Source organism: Sus scrofa, chromosome 15 (assembly GCF_054392235.1).
Source record: "Sus scrofa isolate SSC_HxYL_T2T_F1_AM1 chromosome 15, Sscrofa_HxYL_maternal_Yorkshire_Landrace_v2.0, whole genome shotgun sequence".
In the NCBI taxonomy this organism is placed as follows: domain Eukaryota; kingdom Metazoa; phylum Chordata; class Mammalia; order Artiodactyla; family Suidae; genus Sus; species Sus scrofa.
In genome coordinates this window covers 110,225,703-110,245,043 of record NC_139397.1, presented here as the reverse complement: position 1 = coordinate 110,245,043, position 19,341 = coordinate 110,225,703, and the positions used below count along the sequence as shown (strand labels likewise).

The following is a 19,341-nucleotide window of genomic DNA, read 5'->3' as shown; positions in this document are numbered from 1 at the left end:
GAGAAGAAATTGGAGACAAATGAATGAACTCGATTCTAGGAGAAGAAACAAGCCAAGGACCAAACCCTCCTGAACACCAAAGGGACCAGGAGGAGATGAGGAGTGAGACCAGAGCATGGGTCACTGAAGCCAAGAAACACCAAGTATGATAAGAAGCAGCAGAGGGTGAGTGGTGAGGACTGGGTGGGGAGGTTACAGAGCAAAGAGAAAGGATAAGTATATCATTAGGCCTAGACTCAGGTCTGTTAGGAGCTGAAATGTGTCCTCTCCAAAACGCATATGTTGAACCCCTAACCCCCAGTACACCTCAGGCAGGGTGGGACTGTATTTGGAGATAAGGCCCATAAAGAGATGATTAAAAGCAAACGAGGCCGTTAAGGTGGGCCCTAAACATGTTCTCACAAGAGGAGGTAGGGACACAGCCAACACAGATCAAGGGATGTCCATATGAGGCACAATGAGGAGGTGGCCACCTGCGGGCCAAGGAGAGAGGCCTCAGGAGACACCAAACATGTCAACACCTTGACCTTAGACTTGCAGTGTGCAGAATTGTGAGAAAATGTATTTCTGTCGCTTACAATACTTATGTGTGGCATTTTGTTATGGCAGCCCACACAGACTGACACACCATTCTTAAACTTGTATGATCGCCAACTTCCCTCTTCCTCCAGCTCAGGTTTTCTGACACAGCCCACCTCTGACAGTTGCCACCCTTCCTAGGCACCCACGGTTCACTTGGCATGTGCCATCCAGTGAAATGACACCACCTGTTTGGTCCCCACTGCACTCTCTCCTTAAACTCTCTGCTCCCCTGGCTTCCCTCTGGCCATTTCTTCCTGGCTATGCACTGCCCACCCCCACCACTTCTCATTCTCCTTAGTGGCTTCTCCTTCCACTACTTGTCACAAAACAATGTCCCCCGCAGTTCTGTCACTCACTTCCCCTCTTCTCACTCCACTCTCTAAGGGAGCCTCACAAGATCCACAGCTTCAACCACACCTGGATGCTGGTGGTCCCTCCCTCAGGCCCTGGCTGTCCCTGAGCCCTAGTATCTGCGCTTCAAGGGTTTGCTGAACCTCACTCTCTGACTGGAGGCCCCATATCCCAAATGGAGCCCATCGTATTCAGCTGTCTGTGTCAACTATTCCCAGTGTCACCCCAGACTCCATCTGAACCCACTCCCCTCCAATCCAATCACGACACCCACCCCCCTGATTAAAGAGGGAGTACATCAAAACATGCACAACAACCACTGATCCCATCATTTCATTCTCAACATCTTCTGTCAGAAAATCAACCAAGATATAGAAAAGGTTATATGTACAAAAACATTCATCACAGTATTATTATTTATAGCAGCAAAGTGGTGGAAGCAACCCAATGGTTCAATAAAAAAAGATGCTTCAGGAAATTATGGTACTCAGTGGAATACACAACTATAAAGTTTATTTGAAAACCTACAGCAATATAGAAAATATATGAACTCTAGGTTACAGTCATTCCAAACCACACACATAGAAAACTTGGAAAGGAATATTCAGAAATGACTGTAGCTGACATTTTAGAGTTAGCTCAAGAAAAGTCTTCTTAAGCTCCATTTTCCAAACTTTCTATAATGTTCGAAGGATGATTTTCCAGTACAAAATATCCAAAAGAGAGTTCTAATAATTTTGGACTTCTGAGTTGCTTGGTTTCAGGATAAATGGAAGTTTACTACAGAACTTCCTTCAGCTGCCATTCTACCAGCATGTTATATCTGTTGCAACATCCAACACAAATGCCCATAAAATAATGTTTCCTCCTAAATCCCATTATACTTGTAGCCCTTAGTGAGAGATCCTAAAAATTAATTCTTTCAAGAAACCCAACTGGACACATAAACAGCTGCACAAATGCGGAACTGGGCTCCCAACATCTGCCGTGGTTATTAACTGTTCTCGTAAGAAAGGATCACCCCACACGAGCTGCTACCAAGAGGGCAAGTGCAGTGCTGGAAGCAAAATTAGAGAAGGTGAAGCCACCTCTGACAGGCTCGATGACTGCCAGGCAGGGAAGGGGTGCCTTTCCCATCTAAGGAGAAATGCTGTCGACTACCCCATCCCAGAGTCCATGAAATATGAAACAAGTCTTCCCTAGAGATGTAAAATGCCACAAGTTTCCTTTAGCATTTCACCTATACCTCTCTGTTTTTTCAATTTTTTTGGCCATGCCCATAGCATGCGAATGTTCCCAGGCCAGGGACTGATCTCCTGCCACCGCAACAACCTGAGCAGTTGCAGTGATAAGGCCTAACCTGCTGTGCCACAAGGAAACTCTGTTTTAAGTTAGCAACAAATGGCAAGTATTAAGGTTGGGCTGATAATTTTACCACTACTTTTTTTTTCTTTTTTTGGTCTCCTCACAACATATGGAGTTCCTGGGGCCAGGAATCAGCACGATTGCAACATACAACTCAGCTGTGGCAATGCCTGATCCTTTAACCCACTGTGCCAAGCCAGGGATCAAACCTGAGTCCTGGCGCTACCACAGAGACAGCATCCATCCCACTGTGCCACAGCAGTAACTCCTTACTCCAACTTCTTCTTTTTTTTTTTTTTTTTTTGCTTTTTAGGGCTGCACCTGTGGCATATGGAGGTTCCCAGGCTAGGGGTCAAATCTAACTACAGCTGCCAGCCTACACCACAGCTAACAGCAACACTGGATCCTTAACCCACTGAGCGAGGCCTGGGATCGAACCCACAACCTCATGGTTCCTAGTCGGATTCATTTCCGCTGAGCCATGATGGGAGCTCCCTTACTCCAACTTCTTAAACACATCATATCCTTGGCATGCATCAGCTAAACCCAACAAATTTCTTCTGTTCCATGTACTGGTGTGTATGAAGTGAAACAGACAAGATACAAGATCACATCCCTACTGAGTGGGTCTGTGAAAAAACTTGATGGGCAGCACAGGGCATGTACAGACCTTCTGCAATTGCTGCCTTACTCCAAAGTGGTATACACGCTGTTTCTAATTTAAGGATTTCCTCTGATGAATCTTTTTGAAAAGTGAACGCTAAATCCCAGTTATACCATTCTATATATCCAGATTTAACTCTCACTGAACTAGATTTCCTTGCAGCGGAGAATATGTAAATATTTTATTACAACCAAATTAAGCATTTGTGGTTGAAGATGAAAAAAACATAAATTGTGGAATAAGGCAGAAGAGGCATCACCTAGTTTAAATCCCTTCAATTAGACTGTGCTTTTGACTATGAAATCTCACTGAAATCAGCAATATTTCTCAAGCAAATAGCTCCTCTGCTGCTACCAGGCAATTGTTGCTGTCATGCTTTCTTTGAAATCTATGTCAGTATTATTTTGAGATACAGAATATGTCACTGCTTAAAAATAAATTCCTGTAAATAAAACAAACTTAGCAGGAAAGGCCATTTCTCCTCTCACAATTATTCAAGAAGAGGCACATGAAAGGAAAGCTGGAAAGCTCACTGAACTTTTTAGAAAGTAATTAAAATCAACGGGCTTTTGAGGAAATGTGTCAAATTTGGCAAAGTTCTCTTTCTAAAAATGTATTTTGGTAATTTTCCAGAATTCTGTTCTTTCAGTGTGGAAAACTTTAAAAATTCTGAGCCATAACAAAATGGCAGTCACACAAATGACCCTAAGCAAAATAAGCAAAAAGGGAAAAATTCAACTTTAGCACCCCTTCAATCTCCCCTTCCTTTCAGCCTCCCAAGTTCCCCAACATTCCTGATGCTTCCAGAAAATCACAGAACAATCCCAGACTTTAGTGAGTTAATTAACTAACTGTAGGTATGAGTAAATAAAAGGCAACTTACAAGATTTTTGAGAGTGGAAAGTTACATTTATCTGTACAATTAAAAATTAGAAGTAAAATTTACTCTTTGAGTTGTAAAAATGTGTGCATCATTTCTGTGTGACCAGCAAATAAAAACAAAGATCAAGTATTGCTGAAAGGAGTGGTTTTCAAGGGGAGGAGAGTCATTGGAGACCAAAGAGAGTAACAGATGGCCAGAGGCCCACTCAGGGAGTGCAGCAAGAAAGAGAAAGAGAAAACAATGACAGAAAAAGAAACACTCCAAGGATAAAGAGTTTCACAAAGATCCACATCCCCATCTTCTAATTTGGGAGAGATATTTCTGCCGAAGACTTTTAAATACGGTTGCATTCCTGCAACTGTAAGCATAAGTGGAGAACCACTCCACCTGCGAATGCAATCAGAGCAAGCAGGTCCCACCCTCTTCAGCCCCACATTGTGAACCACCTGGGCAACTACCAGCCTGACCTTTCTTCACAGGGTTTCTTAATATTAGTATTAGTTCAGAGGGAACATAACCAAGATTACAGAAAATGCCCCAAATAAATCAATCATCCTAACCTACTACACAAACACAATCACTGTGAACATTTTGGTTTCTTTGCCATCTTTCTTCCCATTTACTTTTCAGAGGAGTAACTAGAGTCCTGTATCAAATCATAAATTATATGCACTGCTTGGATTCAAACAGATCTGAATATCTGGTGAATGGAGGGGGGGAGGAGGAACCCCAGGAATCCATTTTTAAGAACGACTGAGGAGTAGCAACTAAGATTTATCCTGAGTGCTTGCTCTGTGCCTGACACTATTTATTCCGGGAATATGTGTGTTCACTCGTTTAAACCTTATTACAATCCCAAATAGAAGACTCTATTATTACCTGTGTTTTGCAGATGAGAAAATCAAGGCAGAGATAGATTAAACTATGTGCCCAAAGACAGAGGTTACTGAGCGAAGAGTCAAGTTTCAAAACCAATACTTTCTCCAGGGAACAGCCTATAACCCCTGCACCACACTGTCTTCCTGGAGCAAGGACTCACGTCCACAGAGAGAACCAGGCTCTGATGCGCTTGCCCCAGGGGAATGAGATGTGTGGAACTCAGACAGGACCCCTCCTCCCACCCCACCCTGTACACACCAGAAGGTGCCAGATGGCGGAGACCCTGGAAGAGACAAAAGAAAGACCCAGTCCAATAGTGCAGAGCCCTGGACGTCTGTGCAACCAGCAGCCACCAGAACTCAGGGCTACGGCAGCTCTCAAGTGGTAGAACAGGACTGGGAGATGGGCAATGACCCCATTCAAGCCACATCACAGAGGCAGTTTCATTTGAGGAGGAGAGGGAACATACTGGCCAAAAATAAGTATTTTCACGTCATCACAACTTAAACACCACTACAATGGTGATTTACTAAAAGTAAAACCTGATTTAAGGCATTGCTTACAAAAATGTCCAACAACCTATCACTAAGAGCAGGACTCCACCTTGGGGCTTCTGGGCCCATTTTTCACTGGCAGGAAACCTCCACTCTCTTTCCCTTCTGGCAGCACCACCAACTCACCACCTGCAGGCAGCTGCCTGAATGCCCCTTTCCTTGGACAGACCCTCCCTCTACCCCCAACCCAAAGTCTCCCCCGCCCATCTTTCTTTTTCTCACAGCCTCCTGTCCTTTACCTTCATAGCAAATATCACAATTCATATATATGTCATAAATATGTGTTCTTTTTTTTCTTTTTTTTTTTTTTGGTCCTTTTAGGGCCACGTCTGCTGCATGTGAAGGTTCCCAGGCTAGGGGTCAAATCAGAGCTACAGCTGCAGAACTACACCACAGACACAGCAACCTGGGATTGGAGCCTTGTCTGCGACCTATACCACAGCTCATGGCAACGGGGGATCCTTAACCCACTGAGCGAGGTCAGGGATCGAACCCACATCCTCATGGACAATAGTTGGGTTCATTCCCGAGACAGGAACTCCTATCTGTGTTCATTTCTGCAATGTTGCTTTCCCCTCACCTTCCAGTTCCATGAGAACAGAAACATACTTGTTCTGTGCCTAGTAAAGCACATACCAGGCACCCAAACTTTTGATGAATGAATATCTGAATGCACTGAAGAACCAAAAATCACGCCTCCCTTTACTTATAAAATTATTATATACAATTTTTAAATTCAAGTGAATTATGACATTTCCACTACAGATTGTGTGACATTCTATTAGAAAAGCCACCCGACCTCAGGCTCCCATAGCAAACACAAGTTTAAATGTGAACTTGATGGATTAAGAACCCATCAATAAACAAGTACAAAATCAATGCCCTTCTTGTGTACCAACACCAGTCAGAAATGTGTGAACAATTCCCATCACAATGACCACAAAAACCATAAAGCGCCTTGGCACAAATCTAACAGAAGATGTGAAAGAGTTTTACATATAAAATTACAAATTTCACTGAAGGACATAAAGACCTAAATCAATAAAGAGGTAATTGAGGTGGCAGATGGGAAACCATGAGATTGTAAAGATGTCAATTCCCCCCAAATTTTTATACAAATGCAATGCAATTCCAGTAACACAATTTTTTTTTAAATAAACTACATATTTTGAGAACATACATGCAAGTTAACCTGTGAGGAGGAGAGAGAAGAATACAATGTGTGTTTGACACATGAACTAACACAATTATGGGAAATGGCATTTTGTGTGAATCCCAATAATTTAACCATTAGGGATGTGCAATGTTACTCTCAATATTTTGACTGTTCCAAATATTTTCTCTTTTCTAAGTTGTGAAACAGTAAATGCCACAAGTTCAGAAAAGTTGGTTTGTGAAGGATGTGTAGGTGTGAAAGGCAGAGAGGGAGCTTCCAGGGCCAAGGAAAGATCTAGAACAACAAGGTAGGGAAAAAAAACACAAGAGAGAGAGAACCAAGCCAGAATAGAGGCTTAAGGATTGGAAAATAAAAGGCCAGTGGCTCAGAGAGAATACGTTTTCCCATGGAAAGCCAGACAGTGATGGATCTAGAAATGATACAGCAAAGTGACTACTGCAGTGTTAGCTACATAATGATCCCACCAGAAAGTGGGACAATGGTCGCATGAGTTGGGACGTGTGCACATGCTATCTTCCTCTTGGAGAGCCACGGTGCAGAGTTACAAATTCAAGTCCACGATAAGGGCTTCTGCAAAGAACAAACTTTTCTTTCCTTTTTTTGGTCTTTTTAGGGCCGCACCCAACACATATGGAGGTTCCCAGGTTAGGGGTTGAATTGTAGCTGTACCCACTGGCCTACACACACAGCCACAGCAACACCAGATCCAAGCTGATTCTGCAACCTACACCACAGCTCATGGCAACACCAGCTCTTGAACCCACTGAGCGAGACCAGGAATCAAACCTGAGTCCTCAGGGATGCTAGTCAGATTCATTTCCACTGGGCCACGATGGGAACCCCAAAAAACTTTTTTTTTTTTAAGTTTATTTAAAGAAACATTTAGGAGTTTCTGTTAAAGAACATTTAGGAGTTCCTGTATCCAAGAAACATTTGTTTCCTGGTGCAGCAGAAATGAATCCAACTAGGAACCATGAGGTTGTGGGTTTGATCCCTGGCCTCGCTCGGTGGGTTAAGGATCTGGCGTTGCCATGAGCTGTGGCGTAGGTCGCAGACAGGGTTCGGATCTGGCATTGCTGTGGCTGTGGCGAAGGCCAGCGGTTACAGCTCCGATTAGACCCTTAGCCTGGGTACCTCCATATGCCGCAGGAGTGGCCCAAGAAATGGCCAAAAGACAAAAAAAAAAAAAAAAAAAAAAAAAAAAGACTTGGAGTCCAGTGCCCAGATCTGTCCCTGGTTAACTTTATGAACCTGAGTGGGTCTTAGACACAAGGAAGGGGGTGACAGTGGTGACCTAAAGGCCCTTTCAACTCTACCAAAAATTAAATCTGAAGTCAAGATACCTATACAGTAAAATTCTACCTTTAAAGAAGGTGTAGAATGTTTAAAATACAGAATACAAATAAATAACTCAAGAATCTGAATATATGAATTTAAATATATGAATGAGAAGTTTTTAAGAGATTGTGCAATTATGGATGTTGAAGAGAGAGCCCCCAAACCTATTAAAGCTATAAACTCTTAACTCTAGCCCCCTCTCCCAATGTCACAGAATACTGAGGATTCTGCTTCTGCAGAAAGCAGATTCCTGAATCCCACCCAATGTGGCAGTTCATATATTTTTATGAATACCTCTCAACACCCTGAAGATTTCAAGCAAGTGAGAACTTTTTGCTAGACGGCTCACCACATCAGAAGTAAATCAAAACTGTGGTCAACTTATTACAACTGTAAGCAAACAGCATGAGGATTGGGGGGAAAAAAAAAAGCCGTGCAAATTGGCTTAAGCCCAATGTTATACAAATAAACTTTTTCCTAAAAGCATTTAGGCAAGGACTCTAAAGTGAATAAAATAGTGATGATTATTTTGAAACACTTTCAAGGGAAACAATGATCAGCTAGAAACCGAACCTATTTGCAACCTGAATGTTGCAAATGGTGCCTTAAAGTCTAATAATATGGAATTTAAAAGGAAGCAACACTGAGGGAGGAGAGAGGAGTACACTGGCAAAAGTAAATGGGCCAACAGGAATTTTTCAATCGTCTTTTGGTTTGCTTTTTCTTTTTTGGTTGAAGCGTACGGAAAATGCTTTCATGAAACCAGAGAAAACAAGCAGGCAAATGACATGCACACACTAACAAAAATCAATAATGAATAATGTGTTCCGTTCCACCGTCCTTCCAATTCAATTTTCTAAAGTCTCTTAAAGGATGCTGAATTCCCTTTTTTAAAAACAAGTTTAAAAACCTGTATAATTCTGAATTGTATTGTCATTTTAACACAGCAAAATGAAGCCATCTGTATAATTTCAAAGCATCTTGAGTTTGAAATTATGCAGGATTGATCAGAAAGTCCCTATAAGGCAGACCTGGTCTCCTCCTGGCCTCTCCAAGCTACCAAGGGAAGCCAGGCACCTGCTATTTTTAGAACCTCAGTGGTGTTGTTTATCTGATAAGCGAAGAAAGAAGAATGTCAAGTTTTACTTATCTCCAGATCTCAATTTCAAAAACTGCCTATCTTGGACAAGTATCAACTCCATACCCATTCTTTGCTTCCCTGCCTTGTCCAAAGCCTGATCCCCTGAGCTGCAGCTCTGCAATAGTGCTCCTACCACTTCATCCCCACGCATCAGACCCTGAACTCCAACTGGAGATCGAGCAGCACACTACGCTTGAGAGACCAGAGACCAGACAAGCCCCCTGGAAATTCCTAGAAAGCCATCTGATTCTCTCAGAGAAGGAAGAAGGTAACCAACAAAGGATGAGAAAGACCAGCAGGCAGGGCTGGCTCCTCAGTCTCTCACCAGCAGGCTGAATTTCCCTCACTGTGGGGAGAAGAATAATGCAGTGGAGAGAAGCGCAAGCCCCAGAATAGGAGAAACTCAGAAGCACTTCAACCAACTCTCCCAGCCCCGGTCCAGCCAAGGACATGCACAGAAGCCCAAACTCCAGGGGACAAAGCGAGCAAACCAGGAGGGAGAGAGACTGTCGGGGTGGGCTCACTCTCTTAACTCCTCACAACTCACTCCTTAAAGTGGCCCAAAGCTTCTGAGAACAGCAGTGTGCTGTTCTATAAAACACATGGTCTTAGGCTAGATCTCTCCTAGACCTGGCCATGTTACTCCACCCTCTCGTCGACAAAAATCTCCTACTGAAGGAGAACGAGGAGGATTAAAGAAAACAGGCTATACAAGGTACCTGGGATACAGCCTGATACAGCGCAAGCACCCAATACTTAACCGAAGCATGAGTGTCATCTAACAAAATAAAAATGATTGATGCTTTGGGGACCTGTGTCTCCGCCACAATGTTACTATGCCTGAAGCCTATGAACAGCCTTAGTGGGGTTGAATCCACAGCTGTGTTGAACACAGACAAGGACAGGATGAAAGCAGGTGCAGAGGGAAGAAAGCAGGAGGGCACCAAGGACCTGCCATACACCTGCGCCAACCATGGAATTCACCACCTTCTCCCATGGAGTAGGACTTTATACATCCTCAGGCCCCAGAAAAGGATCCTCTCCTCTCTCCTGAGGCAGCGAATTCCCTAAGAAGATGCTTCCTAACATTGCAAGCAATCCAGCCTTCAGAGGCAGGTGTTCAGAGACCCAACCCCTGTGGCCCCAATCAGAGGTCAGAGGAAGTAAAATGGAAGACAAAAAAGGAGCAGGCACTGTGTTTGGTTTCCTCCCACTCTCATGCTTTTGTTTGTTTCCAGCTTTTATCTCAGTAGCATGTGTTGGTGTGGTCTTGGTCACCACAGCTGTCACAGTCCTTTTCTTCATCTCACCAACATCCACTTTTGGGGCACACTGAGCTGCCCTGCCACATCTCTTGATGCACAATGAATTTCCTTTGCTGATTTTTAATGCACAGCTTTGCATCAACTGTGCACTTAATAAGATATGAACTGATGAAGACACTAGCAACTTAAAAAACCTCCAACAGGTTATAAGAGCATTCTTCATCCTTCTCAGCTGGTAAATTGAAGGTGCTCTCTGTCAGAACTCAGTAGACCACGTGCGCATCCCCTAAATACCCAGTGGGCGGGAAATGAATGGCATCAGGGAGCAAAAGTTATTGCACCTGCAACATAGTCCCTGCCGACCCCAAATGACGTCCTAGCTTGAAATAATTACACAAGTAAAGGTAGAACTTTCAGCCTTCAAAGTGTTATCTTAGGAACAACAAAACAAAAACCAATATTGACTTTTCCATTTGCCTAGGAGCATTCTGAGAAATCCACAGACAAGTGTTCAAATCCACTCCGCTCCTGTGCTTGGTGGTCACTCTTGGGTCAAGGTCAGATGTCTCCTTCCTGGCACTGTTCTCTACTCCATCCCAAGGAAGGATACCACTTCCATTCCGTTTCCACGTGGATGCCTAGGCTTGTTCACTTCCCTGTGGGGAAAAGATGAGCACAGAAATCCTGTGGAATGTGTGTTCCCACAGAGCTCAGAAATGTGATGATCTCAGAGGATATTGTAAAGAAAGACCCTTGACACTTCCCTAAGGAAGAATGTCTTCTGTAAAAGGCGACTGCCAGGACAAAGAGCATGTGCTGGGAAAATCTACACAGCCTGCTGCTGTGTATGATTCCAATTCTGGTGTCCCACTTCCTCTTTGTAATCACATGCCTTCCCTCCTTATTCCTCTTCTAAAAAGACACTCTGGCATTGGGTCTCAGTAAAGAAGCAAAATGCAGTGTTCTAATAAAGGCTGGAAGATAAAAAGGGCTAAAATGGATTTCAAGAAATATCCAATGAATATAAGACCTACTCCATTCCACCACTTTAAAATATTTCCCCCCAAAAAACACTTATTTTTAAATGTTAGCAGCCTAACTTTTTAAAAATGAAGTTTCAGGAGTTCCTGTCATGGTTCAGTGGTTAAGGAATTTGATTAGCAACAATGAGGATGCAGGTTCAATCCCTGGCCTTGCTCAGTGGGTTAAGGATCCAGCATTGCCACGAGCTGTGGTGTAGGGTGCAGATGCAGCTCAGATCCTACACTGCTGTGGTGTATGCCAGCAGCTACAGCTCCAATTTGACCCCTAGCCTGGAAACCTCCATGTGCCATGGGTGTGGCCCTAAAAAGCAAGAAAAAAATAAAAAATAAAAATGAAGTTTCACTCACTTAAAGTTTATTCATTCATCAAACAGCTTATTTACAATACAGAAAGATTTACAATACAGTCTTAAGAATTGCGGTATCACTAATCTAGCCTTCCAAACCTATCTCACAGTGGTTTTTGAAAGAGTCAATTATGATCATATATGAGAAAGTGACGAAATGTGCAAAGGGCTAATCAAATAGATAATCAAAGTGCTGTCGTTCTCAGTATTAAAAGATACTCTGGAGTTCCTGTTGTGGCTCCATGGGTTAAGGATCCAACATTCTCTATGATGATGTGGGTTTGATCTCTGGCCTCATTCAGTCCATTACAGATGCTCAATAGGTTAAGGATTCAGCGTTGCTGCAAGATGCGGCATAGATCGAAGATGCGGGCTCAGATCTGGTGTTGCTGTGGCTGTGGTGCAGGCCTCAGCTGCAGCGGATTCAACCCCAAGCCGGGGAACTTCCATATGCCACAGGTGGGGCTGTAAAAGGAGAAGAAAAAAAAAAAAAAAAAGATATCATTCCATATAGTGCAGACCTTGGAATCAGAGATTGGCATTCAAATCTCACCTCTACCACTTACTAGTTACCTACACAACTAGGGTGTAAGAGGCAAGTTACCTAACTCCCTGGGCCTCAGTTTCAAATGTAAAATGGAGAAAATACCTACTTTATCAAGTTGGAAGTGGGTAGACTAATGTGTGTAAAACCCTTTTCACATAGTAAATACTACATGTTATCTTCAGCTACTGTTAGGCTGTTCAACTAAAATCCAACCATCCCGCTATTGAAAATAGTAGAAGGGAGGGGGAAGAGAGAAGAATTCTCACCCAAAAGAAAGACAAATGTTAAAAACATGGATCCTACACTCTGAAGATTCCCTTGTTGGCCAGATACCACCCCCCACCCCCACGCCTTCCCCACAGACGTCAGAAGTTTGTAGCTTTGCATAACTGTGCAGCAACCAGGGAGTCAGTCTTTAGCTCCAGGCTTGACAAAGTGATGATTCATCTCATCCTGCGAAGGGGGTGCAGCCTCATCATACAATGCGGAATCCATAGGGATGGCCTGCGGCCAGAGACCAGCTATTTAAGAGGATCCCCCACCCGTGTCTCCAGTAGCAGTAACAGTCTTACACTTTGCATTTCCTTAATGTATATGCCAATGAGTACTTGGGAAGAATCCAGTTGGGCTATACTTTACACAACAATTCACAACATAAGCAAAAAGTCCAAAATGCCAAGACGACAATAATGAAGGAAGTCTCCCCCTCTGTTCGCTGCCCATGGCACAAGGTTTTGCCAGGCAGTGTATTAGTTATAACGACAAACAGCCTGACCGTTGGACAACATCCCACTTCCACCGCACATCAAAAAGGCTCGTGAGGACAAATCCCATTGCTTTTCAGCCTGGCCTGAAAATCTGACCACATCCCCCACGAAAAAGACAACCCCTCACAGTAGCTTGTACAGCTCTTTTCCATGACAACTTAGTGGGCTGGAAACATTTTTTTCCCCTGGAGTAAGCTCCTCACTCCTATTCTAAGGTTAAGAAGCTTTCAAAGCTGGTTGTCTTACAATGAAGAGCCAGTGGGGTGGTTGTAACAATGGACCCTCAGACTTGTCAAAGCAGCAGCACTCAGTTTACTTCCCAGCCCTAACTACTATAACTGAATGTCTCCTAAACTATCACCACAGTAATTCTAACCTTCAGTCTGACTTTGGGATCCTTCCACCAGTGTCCCATAGGCACAAACCATGAATGCCTGGAAATGTCAGCCTCCTCCCCAAACAGTTTTGCTTGGAAGACTCCATTCAAAAAACACTCATCATTCAATCCCCCCTGGCTCCCTCCTGAGGTCAGCCAATCCTCAAGGGCTTCTTGATTCCAATCTAAGAAAGGGTTACTTAACATATGCCCAACACTTTACATTCAATTCTAGCTCCCCCTAAAAAAAAAAAAAAAAAAAAATCCCACTCATCATAATGGTAATTGCTCTTTCTTAATCCAGATGACCCACATTAGGGGAGTGAAAGTACAGAAGCCAGGGCTCCTCAATTCAAAACCCAAAGTGTGGTGTGTTTTCTGGGAAAGACTGTAAAGGGTTTTTCAATTCGGTGTTACCTAATCTGATTCATTTATTTAGCAACGTCTAATTTTCTGGTGGTTTCCCCCCAAACATTCCTGGGAAGTTGATATACTATATTACAATGGAGAAAATTATTTTATGTCAAAATCAATGCTACAAAATTGGCTTCCTACCCATTCAAGCCAATATCCACTAGCTACAAACACAGATCCACTGCCACATACTACACACAGACACCCTGATTCATAGCAAAAGAAAAAAAAAAAGTTTTCTTCCATTGTAATTAAGATGATTTGATTTCAACAAACCAACATTAGGACCGCCTAGAACTCAGGGAAGCACACAACTTGTTGCAGCCATAAATGCTCGGCCGCAGCCTGAACAAAGCAATACAAATAAGCTCCAGAAACCCACACAGCAAGCCCTTGGACAAAATCCTGTGTGTTTGTAATCATCTCTCCAGCGCACCCTCATCGCCCCCTCCCCAACCCTCTTCCCGGCTCCAGCAAGCACCCTCTAGGACTCCCATTCCTAATCGGGTTTCCATTCCGGCCCCGCCCCCTCCCCTTCCCTCTCTAGGACCGTGAATCAATCCCATTCCGGGCAGGAAACGAGACTCTGGGCAGCCCCCTCCGCTACTGCGGAACAAAGGAGTAGAGCGCAGCTGCACGCGCAGGACGCCCCGTCGAGTCCTGGGCCCCTTCTCCCTCTCCGCCAGAGCACACCGCACCTGAACCCCACCCTGGGCGCCCCATTGTTCTCCCTCTGCTTTCCTTCCCGGAGGAGGCCACCCCGTGTCCTTCCATAGAATTAGAGGGCCAGGAAACAGCTGTGGGCCCGAGAGATGGAGGGGGTGTGGGTGAACACCAGGAAGACCTGGATTCCACTTTGCCCACAGGTACGAGGGAGCTGGGGCAAAGTAAGAGCAACTTAGTTTCGTGCCCTCTACTCTCCTACCCACCCTCGAAGCAACTGCGGCGTCTCGACCACCCCGCGCGACCTCCAACGTGCGCGGTTCTCAACGCAACACCGCCTCGCCCCGAGAAGAGAGAGAACACAGATTTCCACCCCCCCGCCCCGACCCGTGTCCCCTCAGGTTGCGGCGGGGCCACGGGGACCCTGGGCACAAAAGACCGAGCGGGCAGAGAAGGGGAGAGAGGAAAAGCTCTAGAGCTACCTCTCCAGGCGCCACTCCGCCTCCTCGTCGTCCTCCCACTCCGGCGACGCTTCGGGACGCCGGCTCTCCGCGAGGCTGAGGGGCTCCGCACCGCTGCTCGGTGGACAACACTGCTGGCGGACGCTACCCCGCTGCTGCCGGTCCCTCGCGCTCGCGCTCTCACACCGCCTCCACGCGCCGCCGACCGGCTCCCGTGCGCGCCCGGCTGCAGAGTGCGCGGCAGCTGCGGAGCGCTGCTCTGCGGCTGGAGGCGCCCGGCCACTCCCCTCTCCCCCGCCGGCGGAGGGGCCGGCCGAGGGGCGGGGGCGGCGACCTCGCAGCCTGGGATTCGCCCCTGAGCGCAACTGCAGGACCGGGAGCCACCGCCTCCCGGCCGACTCACCTCCGGCCGCCGGGTGCTGGCTGCACAGCGCCCCCAGGTGAGCACGGGCGCAGCCACCGCCCCCAGGGGCAGCCTGGATGGGGGCAAGGAGAGGCGTCCCTCCTGGCCCCATGGAAGGCAAGACCTTTCTACCTTTTTCGCTCCCGGATTTACTAGCATCAAACTAGAAGTGTAATAACTGGGGAGGCGGGCCGGTGGAGATGGAGGACAGGGCAACTAAAAGCCAGCCTAGGGGCGAATGTGGGCAAAGAGTGGGAGTGTTCTCAGTTGTTCCTTATCCCCTAGATTAAAAAAAAAAAAAAAATGTAGATGACCAAAAATATCAGAAAATTTTGACTTGACCGAAAGGGAAAAAGTATACTGACTGGCGAAATGTGTTTTTACTTACAAGATTTTTAGTATCCATTAAGCCACTTGATTTCATGTTATGCTCCATAGACGCTAGCCAATTCTCTGTTACAGAAAATAAGATAGTTTAAAAGAAATTTTAACTATATGTGTATGTGTATATATATATTTATATATATATATGGGAATATAGCCAGTGTATTAACTGGCACTAAGTAATGATCAATGGTACATATTATTTAGGCATGCTGGAGGGGCCAGAGAATCAGGACCTCCAGTTTCTCACTCCACCTAGTTTCTTGCCTCTTTGTAGAATTTAGAGCAAGCCACTTGACCCATGTCCTGGTTTCCTCCTCCCATAGGAGGGAAAGGTGCTCATCCAAACTTACTCACTGGGTGAGGTGAGGATTACTTGGCTAAGGTGTTAAAAGCAATGTAGGCACAGCAGTTATTACTCATGGTTCTTACTACTTTATCCAATAATGAAATAAATTGCCATAAATGGGGCCGGGTTTAAATGGACTGACCTATATCTGGAAACTGTCACTAAAATGAGGTGAGCCAAAGAATTCAGACCATATATAGTAACTCTGTTCCCACAGGCATAAGAACCACAGGCACTGGTATTTGTCAAATGCAACCAGTAGAGTTTGGAAAGGTAGCAGATCCCCCAGACTGTATCTGCCTAGAATTATACCATCATTGATGACACCATCAGCATCAGTTTTGATCTGCATAAGGCATGATAGTGGTCTAAGCTTACACATACTAAGTACCAGGTACTGTTCTTTTCTTGTTTAATCTTGGCAAAAACTTGGAAGGTAAGTTATTCTCATTGTTCTTGTTTTACAAACCAAAAAAGCCAAGAACAGAGAGTTCTTCCAGCTAATAAGTGGTTTTACTGGTTCAAAGATACGTTCACAAATTCTTTGACACTCCTATTAAAGAATGGAGTCTAATCACCTTCCTCTTGCATATAGACTAGACTTGCATGAATAGAATTCAGCAGGAGTGATGCTACATAACTCCTGATTCTAGGTTGTGAAAGGAGCTACAGCTTTCACCTGGCCCTCTCTTGGAACAGTCATCCTTGGAATTCAGCAGCCATGCTAGGAGGAAGCTCAAGCTACGTGGAAGATCATGTATATGTATTCCAGCTGATGATACCAGCTGAGGATCCAGTCTACAACCAGATGAACTCCAGACATGTGAGTTAGCCTTTGAGATGACTCCAGCCCCAGTCTCTGACTGAGAGACCTAGAAAGGAACCCTAAATGAGTCTAGTCAGTGCCCAGAAACAGGAGAGAGAACAATAATAGGAGATTGTTTTCAGGGTGGTCATTACGTAGCAGTAGACACTGGGAACAGTGGCAGAGCTGAGATCTGAACTGAGGAAGTCTCACTCCAAAGTCTCTACCACATTCGAGCACACTACCTCAGACCTTGATAACCTAGCCCAACCAACACTTCGGAAATACTTGCCTTCCCAAAAGACATCATATAGACCTGCCACCTGATGATAGGTGTTAGACTCACTTCTCCATTTTGCCCATCTGAATTTTAGTTCCAAAGTGACTGCCTATAGCAGTTTGACAGCAGGGGAATCTCCGATGTCTGCTGTTCAAGCTAGCTTTTCAAAAATCACAGAAATGCAAACACCAGGTTTACAAGTACAAAAATGTAAACAAATGGTTTGAAAGAGTGGGGGAAATTCTATAACCTTTTGATCTTGGAAGAAGGCCAAGTTTTAGTAAAAAGTAGGTTTAAAACAAGTATGTGCTGAGCAGGCCAATTAAGAGAGCTTCTCTTAGGAAAGTTTTGGAGCTCCTGCCTCAAGAAAGAAATAGGGGATCTAGTTATGTAAAAACCATTTTGCCCCTAAAAGGATCTAGAATAATGGGAAACTTGAAGCTTTCTCTCTGTTTTTGTTTGTTTGTTTGTTTTTTAGCAAATTCAGAAAATAAAATCATAGAAACTGTTGAACTTATCCTAGTAACACTGAGAAAATGAACCAAGAAGCTATTAGAAAGCCAAAAATGTTTCTTGAGCACAGCTATGCTTTCCTTTAAAAATATCATTAACCTAGTTTTCATAAATCTCAAAAATCCAAACTTCTGAAGACATACCATGAGGTTTTTAAATACTTTTACCTTCCTGGCCATTCTTTCCAAAAGTCAATCAATCAACAACTTTTGAATTTGAAAGAAGCAGATTGCAGTTTTTCTAATAACTGTCAAGAATAGATAATAAATCCATCAAGTACAAAAGCATTTTTCACTTTCCACCCAGTCTGTTCAGAGGAAGTAGAATATACGAAGAAGCAGAAAGACTATTATTAAGATTTTAGGGTAATAAACATAAATTATCAAATTATAGGAGTAAAGAATGTTAAGTTGTGTGCTTCAATGAAAACACGCGATGATTTAAATTAAAATGAGGGAAATCCTGCCATCTTTATGGAAAGATTTAGAAACAAAAGCACATTTGTGTGTGTCCCAGCAGTAAAATTACTACTAAACGTGTAAAGTTGTACGTGTTATTTTCTCAGTGGGTTAAGGATCTGGCGTCGTGTAGGTTGCAGAAGTGGCCAGGATCCTGCGTTGCTGTGGCTCTGGCATAGGCCAGTGGCTGCAGCTCCAATTGGACCCCTAGTCTGGGAACCTTCACATGCCACATGGAACCTCCACATGCCGCGGTGCGGCCCTAAGAAAAAAAGACTGGAAAGGAAAAAAAAAAAAAAAAAAAAGGATTCAATGTTGGAAAATTGACCAAGGAAAGGAACCAAGGGCCAGATGACTTGATTCACCTCGTATCAGTGTAGCAAACAAAACAGTGAACTGGAAGTCACAGTTTTAGATTTTCTCACTGGTCCTGTCTGCAGCTAGCTTTAGAATTTTAGTCAGAAAGCTCACGCTCTCTGTCCTTACTTATTTTACATCATCTTGAATGTGTTAAGGGCCTCTGATTCTTAAAAAAAAAAATCTAAGAGTCTTTATTTTTGCCATGCTTTCTTTCCTCATCTACCCATCCAAACACTTAACTATCACCCATTTTACTTACCTTTGACGCTAAAGTCAGTTCTTACCTATTCCTGGCTATCTCCTTGAACTGGATCTTGTGTTCTTTGCTGTGGTAACATCTGGATACCACCCCTTCTCCGTATTTATTAATTGGCTCCAGGTTGTGAAACCTTTCTAGTTCTCTTATAAATGTTTGGCCTTTCTAACTAAATGGTAAATCTCTAGATTAAAAGAATATTTCAGGAATTCCCTTTGTGGCGAAGTGGAAACAAACCTGACTAGTATCCAGGAAGACGTTGGTTCGATCCCTGGCTTTGCTCAGTGGGTCAAGGATCTGGCATTACAGTGAGCTGTGGTGTAGGTCACAGACTTGTGTTGCTGTGGCTGGGGTGTAGCTGTGGTGTAGGCCAGCAGCTGCAGCTCTGATTCAGCCTCTAGCCTGGGAACTTCCATATGCCTCGAGTATGGCCCTAAAAAGCCAAAAAGATAGAGAGAGAGAGAATATTTCACTTTTGAAAAGACAGCAAGAACTGTCATGACAGCAAGAAGAGTCTTAGCTTACTCTGTTCCTGAAAGTAATCTAAATGCTCTGCATGTGTTACTAATTCATTTAAGCCTAGTAACAGCCCGATAAAGTAAGTTATTATTATTATCATCCCATTTTACAGATGGTGAAACTGAGGCAGAGAAAAGATAATTACTCTGTTCTTGAAAGTAATCTAAATGCTCTGCATGTGTTATTAATTCATTTAA

General features: G+C 44.1%; 1 protein-coding gene across 3 annotated transcripts in view; it reads right to left on the bottom strand.

Annotated features, from left to right (window-relative positions):
* Positions 1 to 15,094, bottom strand: part of MYO1B (myosin IB) — a 191,559-nt gene extending 176,465 nt beyond the window's left edge. For all 3 annotated transcript variants that reach the window (XM_021075958.2, XM_021075961.2, XM_021075964.2), the window contains exon 1: positions 14,839 to 15,094. The gene's annotated coding sequence lies outside the window, so the exon portion shown is untranslated. The remainder of the gene's footprint in view (positions 1 to 14,838) is intronic.
* Positions 15,095 to 19,341: the final 4,247 nt, after the last annotated feature.